Source organism: Podarcis muralis, chromosome 5 (assembly GCF_964188315.1).
Source record: "Podarcis muralis chromosome 5, rPodMur119.hap1.1, whole genome shotgun sequence".
Classification (NCBI taxonomy): domain Eukaryota; kingdom Metazoa; phylum Chordata; class Lepidosauria; order Squamata; family Lacertidae; genus Podarcis; species Podarcis muralis.
This window is the reverse complement of record NC_135659.1, coordinates 44310585-44323715: the sequence shown is the minus strand read 5'-3', so window position 1 is coordinate 44323715 and position 13131 is coordinate 44310585. Positions and strand designations below refer to the sequence as shown.

Genomic DNA, 13131 nt, shown 5'->3' with positions numbered 1-13131 from the left:
CAAACTTCCATCTCCGGTGACTGACTCAATAGGAAGAGGCTGCACACGTGTGTGTTTTGATATAGGGGAATATAAATAATAAACACTTGCTTATTTTTACCTCTTTGTTGATTCACAGCATTGCCAATGTAAACTTGGACGGTAAAAGTATCGTGTTCAAATGAAGCAACTATAAATCTAGGTTGGACACATCCTGCCCTAAATATAGCACCATGCCCAGTAACTAAATGTTCTTCAGAATCAAGAGCACCAGTGAATTATTAACAGAACCCACACAGTGCTTAAAGAACTAACAGATACGGGGCGGGGGGAGGACAAGGCCATGCTTTTTAAAGAAACTATGATCCATGATCCACATTACGGTAAGTTAATACCTTTATTATGCTAACCAAAGTATCACAAAATAGTGTGGAAGCTTTTGAGTTCTCCAGAAGTGTTCACCAGGCTAGATCAGAGGCGGGTGATGCGATGCCCTCCAGATGTTGGGAACTACAACTCAAATCAGCCTAGGCAGAATGGCCAATTGTCAAGGTGGAAAGGAGCTGTAGCCCAAAACATCTGGAAGGCACTACCTTTGGGCTAGCTAGATGATGAACAGAGGATTTTGGGTGAGATGTGGGAACTTTGGGAGCTGAAGCTGAAGACATGGGGCCTGTATTTCCATGGTGCATATCAGTGGCTGATTCTCCATTTTGAAAACCCATGAACTGAGTGTCCCCCAAATCTCCCATGTGACAGCCATTTCTTGCACTTCTGGAGATGGGGAATTGACCATTGTTAGTCCCCAGCAGGCTTTTATGCCAATTGCTACTAGCCATGATGGCTGTGTTCTATCTCCACTTCCAGAGGCATTATGCCTCTGAATACCAGCTGCTGGGAACTGCAGAGGGGCAGAGTGCTGTTGTGCTCACATCCTGCTTGCAGGCTTCCCAGAGGTACCTGCTCAGCCACTGGCCTGATCCAGCAGGCCCATATGATGTCCTTGTGGTGCTTGCACAGCATCGCAAGGGCCTCGTTTGAATATCTGCTACCTCCTCCCATTGAACTCAGTAGGACTTTCTAAGTAAACACACCTCAGACTGCGCTGCTCATGCGATGCATATGCCTCTCTTCTTCCAAGGAACTCCAAGTACCGTATTTTTCGGACTATTGGACGCACCGGTCCATAGGACGCACCTAGATTTGGGGGGGGAAATAAAGGCAAAAAAATATATTGTCAAATATTGCAAGTATCTCCCCTTCCCCTCACCACTAAAAATAGCTGTTTGTTTGCAATTCACTTTGCATTCCCATTTCCTTTCCAGGTCCTCTTGGGAGGTTCCCAGTTTACCCTACACAGGAAAAGACCTAGAAAAAGCTATTGCTAGATCTTTCCCCTTTTAGATATATATATTTCAAAACTATTTTGTCCCTATTTAATAGATTAGAGCAAATAACCTTTTGGCCTACTCATCCTATGAAGCTAATTGAAAAACGCATTGCGCCCTTCCGTCGCTGGGAATTCTTGGCAAGATAACACCCCAAATATCCTGAAGAAGTAAATCCAAAAATGTGGTTCTTGCACCACCCCTTCTTGGCAGCTGTCCTCCACCCATGGGAATGATGTTTTAAAGCACTTTTCTGGTGCTCACTCCTGGTGCCCGCTTGTGGCACGCTTTGATCTATGCGGCTTAATCTAAAGAGAGTGATAAGATCCTGCCAATGCCACCATAACTTGGGTGACCCATGGCAAGGGACAAAGTGTGATCATTCAAAACATGCTGGTGCAGGAGGGGAGGATAAGCCATACAGCAATGCGTGACACCAAGTGTGTCATTAGTAACCATGGCACATCTGGGTGGTGAAATTAAATAAACCATTTTGATAAGGTGAGGGGGATTTTTAGGGCTCAAGAGGATGGACTTAACTCCTCGGTGACAGAGCTTTCTTTGGCTGGTGCTGACTGGCATTTCCCCTGCCAGATGTCAGATGTCCTATACAGTCTCACCCTAAGGAAAACAGTGACAATGCTGCCAGAAGGAGTTGTGGTATTGATGCTTCTAGACATTAGCTTGGAAGGTACAGCCTGAATGTCTCATTGAACTCCCCGCCCACAATGCCTCTGGTTCTAGCTTCCTTTATGCCCTTCCCATATGCAGAGCAGACCTTGGTGTCTCAAAATTTTTGCGCCCCTACCTCTCGCCTTTCGCTCCACTCAATGCACTACATCAAAGTTGCGAAGCCCTGCATTGTCCCGTGCGATGGAATTGGTTGTGCTGCCCTAAATCTGCCTCTGCCGTATGAATTGGACTGGAAAGTCAATATTCAAAGTTTTTGGCTCAGCTTCACTCAGAAGCAGCTTGCTGGGAAGGGCAAAGCCACTTTGCTAACTTCCTGGCAGGGTGGTCGCTGCTGTTGACTGGGAGGCAGAGGGGTGAGGTGACAGGGAGGTTGGTGCACCTGCAGGAACAGCAGATTGGTTCTGCTGGTGTGTTTGCTCCATGCTGACTTTGCTTCTTCCACTCCTCATGAGCAACCACCCACCTGCCATGGAGCTGCCAAAGTAGCTCTGCTCCACTTGGCAAGCCACTTCTATCATTACTTCCAACACGCTTTAAAAACTACAGACCATATTCTGCATAAGCTTTCAAAGATGGGAATCTGAGAAAACAAACAAGGAGTCCTCCTAGTAACAGAGAGGCACAAAATGGCTGCCGCTGCTCAGGTCCGGCTCTGAGAACAGGAATTCAAAGAGTTTACAACCCGCCACTCCGCAACAAGAGTGTTACTATTGCTAATGGGATGAATCCTAGGGAATGGAAAACGAAGGTGAGGGATTAAAAGAATCTGCTGATGTGAAGAGGAACCAGACTGTGGAGAAGTCTCTACAGGGAGTTATGGAGGTTCTGTTCCATAGACCATTTAACACCAGGATTTAGCAATCCAAGTTAAATCACCATGAAAGAAGAAGCTGATCTCATATCTTTCTATCTTTAATTTCTATGCTGTGTTTATGTTAGGTAACCCTTAAAGCAACCTATAGTTTGGCTGTTCCAGAGAGTGAAGTTTGGTTAATTTTTCAAGTTTTTAAAACTGGGTTTTTTGTGAGTCTTTTTTTTAAAGTATTTTCTTTAGCAGAAAGCAACGAGTCAGTTGTTCAATCTTTCTTACACCCCTTCCCTTCCTCCCACAGGAGCCCATATTATATTCGGTTGGGAGCTGCCCAGAGTGGCTGGGGAAATAATAAATGAATTATTATTATTATTATTATTATTATTATTATTATTATTATTATAACAAGCAGAAACTGCAAATATTGCAAAACTAATTAAAATGACAACAAGATCTGTGCCAGCAGCAGGTAAAAACAAACACAGCAGATGATAAAACAGTCAACAACGAATTCCTACATTTAAGCAATTTCTACCACTTTTTGTTTTGAATCACAGTAATTTTATTTACACATCATATACAGTATATAGCCCTGATAATATACATGGCACATGTCTGAGATCTTTTTAAATATATATATATTTGTTTCAGATTCCAGGTAATTGTCATCACCACTTTTTTATATATAAATAAGAAAGTTTCTAGTCCACATTGTCATGAAGATAAATCTTGAAAACATGCAATGTTTCAAAAAGATTCCAGGGTTCTGGATCATCTCCACGCATGCCCTCATGTACAAGCAGCCTCTACTGCCCCGTCTGGAATGCCTTATTTTCTGAATTCCCTTCCTGACAACCTGCAAATTGGCATCGATCAGTGGGGAAATATATTGTGGAAAGCCAGTGAATTATAGTGATCAGGATTTCAATCAGAGAGGCTTAGGCCTGAATCCCTGTTGAGCTATGACTCTCCTCGAGTGACTGTAGTTAGGGATGTGTGCATGTGAATCAATCTGCACCAGCCCATAACTGTGACCGTCTGCTTACTCACCTACAGTAGCTTCCGAGGCGATTTAAAGTTGTGGAGTCAGCACATGGGCATAGGACTGAATCTTCCCCTCTCTGCCTGATATGGCCCCAACCTAAATCACTCTTATCTCATGGCTGCTCCCTGAAGCACTGCGAGTTCCATCCATGGAGCTCCAAACTGAGGTGTGGAATTCTTTGACAAGTCAGTAGGTGGTAGCAGAGAACAATAAAAGGGTCCTAAGTTGCCAAGGAAGCCAAGGCACTCATTTTTAGGGGGCCAGGTCGTCTCAAAGTTCAGAGGGCCACACACACAACATCACGTGCTTGACATCAAGATGTTGCCTCAGACCCCCTCAGTTGTCTGGAGAAGCTGGCGCCTCTGCCTAAGGATGAGGTGCCTGAGGGTCATACTAGCTAAGAGAGGGAAGAGATCCCTAACCACATCTCTGTTTCCTCAGCCAAAGTGTAAAAGTAGCTGGAGGGCAGACAGGGAATCGGGGTTTGGGTTGTGGTGTGTTTTCCAGGTGTGGCGTTCATGTTAGGAAAATGGCAGACATGGAAGGGGACCGCAGCTCAAATGGTCTCCAGTTGCCCAACCAGTTCTCTTATGTGTAGTCAAAATTGGAGCAACCTTAGACAACAGAATTTGGGAGGTGGGGTTTGTTGGCCACTGGCCAACAGTGTAATTTCTTCAGTTCTGTATCTCCCCCCCCCTTATAAAATCATTATTATTTTTAAATAGTTACATCCTTCCTTTTGGGGGGGGGTTGCTAGTCCTCAGCTATGTGGGCATAGAAATCTTCCTTCTTTGTTCATGTGGCTTGTCTCTTACTCTCAAGAGAAATTCTTTTCTTTTTAAGTGTTTCTAAAAGCCAGGAGTTCTTTTCTTTTCTTTTTTTACCTTCTCTGTTACTAAATGTGTTTTCATTGTTAAGCATATTTAACCTGAAAGGGCTCCTTGATGGCCATGTCAGGAAGCTAAATCACCAAGTCCTTAATTGCTTTTAGATCTTTGGCTTGGAATTCACTTTGCAGAAACCCACAACCTGAGGCATATGGGCCTGCTCTGTAGCCTCCCATCCACCACCCCTAGCCAAATGGCTGAGCAAAACTTACATTCCAAGATCACAGATTGCAAACCTGGTGCCTGGTTCTAGGCAACAAGACTTGCACCCCCTCATTCAGGCTCCTGTTGCTCTCCACTGCTGTTCCACCTTCCTCGACCATCTTTCCGCAATATATGCACAAAGCCATATAGGATCTCAGTTTCCACTCACATGAACTGGGCCAGTCCTACGTGTAGACAGAGTGCAGTGCTGGCTTCAGGTGGCAGATTTGGGTGTCACGATTAATGATTTAGTTTGCCTCTGGCAGCAAAATGTATTGGACTGGCCCTCTCCATTGAAGGAGCATTTGGGTAGCACTCATGTCTCAAAACATGGGACGCGGGTGGCGCTGTGGGTAAAAGCCTCAGCGCCTAGGGCTTGCCAATCGAAAGGTCAGCGGTTCAAATCCCCACGGCGGGGTGCACTCCTGTTGTTCGGTCCCAGCGCCTGCCAACCTAGCAGTTCGAAAGCACTCCCGGGTGCAAGTAGATAAATAGGGACCGCTTACTAGCGGGAAGGTAAACGGCGTTTCCGTGTGCGGCTCTGGCTCGCCAGAGCAGCGATGTCACGCTGGCCACGTGACCCGGAAGTGTCTCTGGACAGCGCTGGCCCCCGGCCTCTTGAGTGAGATGAGCGCACAACCCTAGAGTCTGTCAAGACTGGCCTGTACGGGCAGGGGTACCTTTACCTTTACCATGTCTCAAAACAGCTTGAGCACCTTGTAATAACCCTGTGTCTGTCCATGTGTCTCCCCCCCCCCCCAGTGCTTCTAACAGTGGTGGGGTTTTAGTTTTGTTTTTTGGCTTAATTTACTGTACTCACTGAGGTAAGCCAAGCGATGCAGACACTTACAGAAACACACTCTTGCTGTGTCAATATTCAGTACAAAGCAACCAGATCTCTTTCTTCCACCAGCCTTGGGGGGTCCTGGAGGAATTAAGAGGAAAAGGGTCTAAGCAGCAGCAGCAGGGGAAGTTATTTGGTTTTCTCTCCATTTTAATCCATCCAGTGTTCCTCTGTTGTTCACTTTGCTTATTCAGCAGGGCTGCTGGGTTCATGAACGACCCACCGATGTCAGTCAGGCCTTCAGCAGCATATTCTGAGGGGAAATCATATTACTTAAGCAAGAGCGGTTATGAGGCCAAAATGAAAGGCGGGAGGTCAAAGGAACACCCTTAAGAAATAATGTGAAATGTAAAGTGTCTGTGTGGTATATCTACAAGATTTTTTTGACCCCCCCCCCAATGCTAAGAAGCTAAGGCTGCAAGCTTCTGTTAGTGTGAAATGCTTCCAAATTGATTGTGAAAAAGGGTCGTCAAGATAGGAATTATGACAGCCTAATTAAATATTGGGACGCGGGTGGCGCTGTGGGTAAAACCTCAGCGCCTAGGACTTGCCGATCACATAGTCGGCAGTTCGAATCCCCGCAGCGGGGTGCGCACCCATCGTTCGGTCCCAGCGCCTGCCAACCTAGCAGTTCGAAAGCACCTCCGGGTGCAAGTAGATAAATAGGGACCGCTTACCAGCGGGAAGGTAAACGGTGTTCCGTGTGCTGCGCTGGCTCGCCAGATGCAGCTTGTCATGCTGGCCACGTGACCCGGAAGTGTCTCCGGACAGCGCTGGCTCCCAGCCTATAGAGTGAGATGAGCGCACAACCCTAGAGTCTGGCAAGACTGGCCCGTACGGGCAGGGGTACCTTTACCTTTAATTAAATATTACATGTACAGTTGTACCTTGGATCCTGAACGCTTTGCGACTTGAACGTTTTGGCTCCTGAAAGCCACAAACCCAGAAGTGAGTGTTCTGGTTTGCGAATGTTCTTTGGAACCCAAACGTCCGACAGGGCTTCCGTGGCTTCCGATTGGTTGCAGGAGCTTCCTGTAGCCAATCAGAAGCCGCGCTTTGGTTTCCGAACGTTTTGGAAGTCGAGTGGACTTTCGGAACGGATTCTGATCGACTTCCAAGGTACGACTATACCTATATATGATGCATGTAACTAAACTAAGCATTTGGTATATGAGATGATAAACTGAGGGGATGGAGTTAGAGGATTGAAATGGCTGGCAGAGAGACATCCCATTTACTACTCCTCTAGTTTAACTTGCCCCTTCCCAAAGTTGTTCTGCCCTTCTTTAAAAAATAGTTTTGATCACCTACAAGATTGTCATAGAGCTTTTGGCTATTCACAACAAATTTTTGAAGTATCTTAACTATACAGAGAGAAAGTATAGAGACTACCCTACCAAGATGAACAGGTAAAAAGGATAATATTGATATATATATTTTCTTAATTTGGTCAGGTTCATTTATTTTCTATTTCGTGGTCTGAAATCACAATGCTCATTTGCCTTTTCACACAACCCTGCTCTCCCCACCTTTGTTTGTGTGCAACCAGTGTTGCTGCTCAAAGCCTACATGTGAGAAAATCTTCCCAAAAGCTATTCTTTGAAAACAGTCAAAGAGCTTATCAGGCTTTCAAACAAAACAAGCTGTACTTCCCTGGCCCTTGGTGGAAGAACCAGACATGTCACAGGCCGAGAAAGGGTCAAAACTTTACCTTTTCTTTCAAACAACATTGCCTCGATCCTGTTGTGCTCAGTGTTTTCATTTATCCCTCATGAAGCCAAAATACATTCCAGATGCGCTTTGTAAGATCTCCCACAAGGTCACAGCCAAGCTGAGGTGCTCACAGTGACCTCTCCTGACCTTAAGGTGCGCTGGAGGAGGGAGGGCCTGTTCCCTGCTGCCTCAGTTGAGCTGGAACTGTCATTATGGATAAAATCTAACTCCTTTTGCCAAAAGCTCCCCCCGCATGCCCCTCCTCTCTAGGTCTCTCTGCTGCAATTTGGCTCAAATCTTATCGAGCTTGTAGAAAGCAGCTTAATGGGAGGGGGAGATATTTGTTTTTGTTTTTTTAATTATGGTGTATTTTGTATTTTTCTGTTGTGAACCACCCTGGGATCTTCGGATGAAGGGCGGGATACAAATTTAATAAATAATAATAGCAATGGACCGATCGCATTTATCCCTATCAAAGTTGGCAACCAAACAGAAGGGATATTTTCATTGAAGGAAAATGGGGATAAGGGAGATATTGAACAAAGTTTTTGTGGGTGAATTGAGGTTTTGATGACTGAATGCAAAAGGGGAAAGGATGTCACGTTCCAGGTTGAGAAGAGTGCCCAGGAAAACAATAGTGAAATAAACCACATCACTGATCATTAGGGATGGGGCAGAAATTTGATTCAGTTCACATTTAAAGGAAAATGTGACAAATTCAGTTTCGATATGCAAACTGAAACATTTGTCAAGCTGTGCACTTCTCTGAATTTTGCAATGCAGTTCTCTAGCCAAATACAAAACCACATACACTGGGGCAAAGTGTGATTACAAATGCGTTTATTAGTGAAAATTAGATAACAAAAATGCATTGCATTAGGGAAATTATAACTTCCTGGTGGTGGAGGCTCCAGCACTGCTCCGTAGATGGCCAGGCGAGCTCCGGGCTGCTGGCAAGGCCTCTGTTCGTATCTAGAGGAAGGTTCATAAGTCGAAGCACCTACTGAAGGTTGTAACTGGAATCGTACATAAGTAGAGCCGTACGTAAGTTGAGGTTCCACTGTATTGGGCAAAATTGCTTTCAAAAATGTGTATATCAGGAGAAATTTGCACCTAAATGCTGATGAATTTTAAGAGTGAGTTTTTAAAAGGACAGAACAACAACAACAAAATGCAAATTGATGTGGATATCTTAGACTGGAAAAATGAGAAAAATCTGACATGGCCAGATTAGCTAAGATCCACCGTCGGATGCAGTAGGTCTTTGAAAACCAGATGCTGGGAGTCGCAAGTGGGGAGAGTGTTGTTGTGGCTTGTGGGCTTCCCATGGGCTTCTGCTTTGCTGCTGTGAGAACAAGTCGTTGGACTAGATGGGCTCTTGGGCTGATCCAAAAGGACTTTTTCCTGATGTCTTCGATTTAGGATTGCATTGTGAAGGTGCTGAATGGGTATCTGGAGGCAGTGATAGACTGGACAGGGGTCAATAAATTGAGGGTGAATCCTGATAAGCTGGAAGTGCTGTGGGTGGTGGTTCCCATGTCAGGGAATTAGGTGCACACTGTTTTGGTAGGGGTTGCACTCCTCCCGATAGATGGAGGTTTGTAGTTTGGAAGTACTCCTGGATTCCAGTTACACTGTATGTAAACAACCTAGTGAACCTTTCTGATTGGGTGTTGTAGAGATATTGTAAACAAATAAAAAATGAATATTTTTTGAAACGAATATGCAAATCAAAATTTGTGAGTCCAGAAAACTGAAGCATTAACCTAAGACTTTAATCATAGCTGTCAATGTTTCCCTTTTTTTAAAAGGGAAATTCCCTTATTCCAAATAGGATTCCTCGCAAGAAAAGGGAAAAGTTGACAGCTATGCTTTAATTCCTTTGCAGGTAGTGTGATAATACCAGAATCTCTTCTCACCATGAAACATGCTGTGCAATCTTCATGCAATCCGTAGTTTGAATTCATTATGTGTAATCTGAAGTTGATGCTAAAAAAGAGAGAAAATAATGGAAAGTGATCCATTATTCCCCTTATGTGTCTGATGCTTCTGTTGAAAAATAAAGTCAGCGGAGGGAGCATCTTTTGATTCCTCGTTCCATGGACAGTTATCTTCTTCCCTCTAATATCATGCAAGCGATAAAGAGAGTGTGCAACACTCTAAGCAAGTGTATTAAGATGTGTCAATCAACAAAGGACACAGCTGCTGAACCAGGCAAGATGGGACAGCAAGTTAAAAGCTTCATCAAGGAACATTTATTTTGCAACATTGACCTTTGGAGCACCATCTCCGAGGAACTGGAGGAAATTAAATTCTCACAAAGTAATGGAGAAGGAACCTCATAGTGGCTGGTTTGTAACCTCTCACCTTCCCTTCTGAATTTTAAGTGAAGATCAGAAAACAATTTCGCAAAATTAATGTTGACCTCTTTTATGGGAGAGTTTGAAAAGGTCAAAGAAAGGGGTGCGTGGTGATCACAGCCAACCAATGGAACATGTGACCTTGGTGTTGTAGATCAAGACTTGGACATAGGACTGGCCTTAGGTGAAATGTTAACACGGAGACCTCTTTGTATACTTTCCCCAGGTCAGAAAGACTGGAGCTGGGATGAGAGTCATTGCTTTGGCAATGAAACATCTCAGACTATGTAGGAGCTAGTGTCTCCACCCCTTCCTGGCTCTCAGTGGGGCCCTGATCTGAACAAGTGTTTCCATGGTCCTCCACTACTCGCATGACACTTCAGCAGCAGCTTGGAAGTTCCTGTGTGTCTGGCTGTCTCCTCTGCTTCTCTGGCCCTGGATGAGATAAAGTGGGATGGGATGTTGGCCAGGAATCCAAAAAACCATTGTAGGCACACCCTGTCCTGGGAATTAGCATTGCAGAGATATTCTGGAAGGACCTGCTCCAATTGCTCCTCATCCAAGGAGACCTCAGGTTCAAGGTCTGGGCAGGGTTGAAACATGACACTCTGGAATCCCCTGGATCCTACAGCCTCTCAAAAAATTATACCTAGACCATGTGGTGGCCTTCATATATTTTGGAGTATCCTTATCCGTTGCCCATACTGACTGGTGCTGATGGGAGTTGTCGTCTGAAACATCTGGAAGGCACCAGGCAGTAGCAGACAGCGTGTTGGAGCTATGCTGCTCAACCAGCCTCCCTCTGGCTGAGTTGCTACTGCACACCAGGACGGAGGAGCTGTGATGGTGCAAATGTGCCAGTGGATTGGCTCTGCTGGCATGTTTGCACCATACTGACCTTGCCACCATCTTGCGTCTGCCCCTCTCTGTATGCAGCAGGAACTCAACTGGGAGGAGGCCAGGTATGTAGCACAGCCCCATGATGCTGCTGGCATCAAAATGTGAAAGCCTGACTGAGATCAACAGTATTTGGAGGGTTGCTGTCTGTCTCGCTCACACACTTTTCTCAGTTGTAGAAAACAGACTTTGCTTGAGTAAGTTGGCTCACCATTTCCTTTCTGAAAGTCGTAATGAAGCCTAGATCCCCAGTCCTCCTAGCCCAAACCTTGCCTGGTGAGCAGGGAGTTGTGTTGTGTGTCTTTATAAAAATGAATAACCCCAGAAAAATTACAGAGCTCTTTGCACCTTGCAATGCCATTTCCCTCTGCATGTTCATCTGCGTATTCTCACCCTGATTTTCACCGAGTCCTTCGTCTTATGTCAGATGAGTGAACTTTCCTCTATTCCAGACTCCTTTCCTTTCTGCTCTCGCCTTGGCATGTTCTGTTACATCATAAAAAACAACTATATTGGTTTTTGAAGGTATTCCAAACAAAAGGTCTCTCCAGAGATGCTTTTAACAAACGTCTGCTGCCCTAGCAGCCAGCTGCACACACTCTAGGGGTGCAGGCTAGTTCTTGGAATAGTTTTGTGGTTTATTGGAAATGATGGAACCATATACATTAAAGATAGAAAAAGCCCATTAGGTCATCTTACCTCGTTCCCTGCCTGTTCAGTATTGCTCCCTGCAGTGTGTTCTTGCAGCCAAGTTTTAAGTGACCCAAGCATTCGGATGCCACAGGATCCGAGGAGCGAAACATTGTTGTGATTCTGCAAAGAGTTTAAAGCTGCTCCTCAGCCACGGTGGAAGAATAACACATGGAAAGGAAAAGCCCTCCAGCTAATCGCCGTTCCTGCATCAAGTATTACAACATGTGGAAGCCATTAGACTTTAACCTTTCACTGGAAACACACTAACCTGTGCCCTATAAAGTCCTAATTAATGGGCCCTTTTGAAAACAACATCTCAGACCAGTATCTAGGAATGGTTTACCCATGTTTTTATGGACAGGAGAACATTGACCACAAGAAGGATCAGACACAGTTAAATTGGGCTCAGGACATCCCAGGCAACGTCTCTGCTTCCTGGAGCCACTTTGGGAAGGAATGGAATGGGGATCTTCTCTTGTTCACATAGACAAAACAGTTCTGGCTGGAGTAGAAGTTTGAAATAGGGTTGTGCACGCTCCCTCGTTCTGCTTGGGGCCTAATCTGGCCTGGCCTGACTAAATTAGGAACTTTGCACAGCCCTAATTATTTGATGGGGTTTTCAAAACCGTATCAAACCCAGGTGGGTTTCAACAACAGAGTATACAACTATAAAACAGGTTCGTATAAAACAAGGAAAACTGTTTCAAATGGAACTGAACTGTATAAAGTCAGCACAATCGGTGGGTCCAATCAAACAAGGTACCTTAATTTTCAAAGACCATGCTAAAGAGGTGTAACTTCAGCATATGGTAGAGTGAAGATGCTTTGACACATCTCCATTATACCCTTATCAGAAATCATTGCCATCACAGATGGAGGGATGGAGGCAAAAGGTGGACAAGGTGTTTTTTGAGGTGAAAAATCCTAACCTTTCCCACTTTGCACATTAGATAGGAAGCACCAGCAACCCCCTCCCCTTTGCTGCTTTCTATCTGTTTGTACCTCCTGTCATCTTGCTTTTGCAGTGCAGTCCATAGCATTCAAAACCAGCAAACAAACTTCCCACTGAAATCAACTGGGATATAATAAGCTTTGGTTTTGGCAGCCTTTTGTTATTGCTGCCTGCTTTTAACACCCAGGACGTTCGGCATCCTCTCTTATAGCCAAACATCATTCTAATTAGTCATTTTTATAATGTAATTTCTAGTTAAGGATCTGCCAGAGTTTCTGTTATAGAGTCCTCTCTTGCAAGGGTAATTAAGTGGGCTATTAAAATGCTCTCTGGGGCATAAGTTGTAAAAAGTGCACTGTATTGTAAAACTACGCCATAAAATGAAAAAAATGTTTTTCTTTTGTTTTCCTATGTTGTATTTAAAGAATGTTATACAGGGGGCCATATAACCAGTGTTGCATTAAGCATCTCTATGCAGGAGTTGAAATAAAGTGATCTCAGATAATCAGAAGAATGTGCTAACAGGCAAACAATTTCCAGGATACTGAACAGCATCAGAGCATGTGGATAGCAGTGAGCCCCAAACTAGCTACAAATCAGAGCAAAATTCCATATACACTGTACAGACATTTACTGTAACATATGTATGGTAGGTAACCATCTGC

At 44.6% G+C, this 13131-nt stretch overlaps 2 long non-coding RNA genes across 3 annotated transcripts in view; one reads left to right on the top strand and one right to left on the bottom strand.

Moving 5' to 3' along the window:
• The first annotated feature begins 284 nt into the window (after positions 1-284).
• Positions 285-13131, top strand: part of LOC144327691 (uncharacterized) — a 127813-nt gene continuing 114966 nt past the window's right edge. For both annotated transcript variants that reach the window (XR_013392770.1, XR_013392771.1), the window contains exon 1: positions 285-362. This is a non-coding gene — a long non-coding RNA (uncharacterized LOC144327691). The remainder of the gene's footprint in view (positions 363-13131) is intronic.
• Positions 8384-12183, bottom strand: LOC144327788 (uncharacterized). Its single transcript, XR_013392920.1, has 3 exons — positions 11521-12183; positions 11215-11307; positions 8384-10359 (listed from the first exon to the last, which is right to left on the bottom strand). It is a non-coding gene; the product is annotated as an uncharacterized LOC144327788 (long non-coding RNA).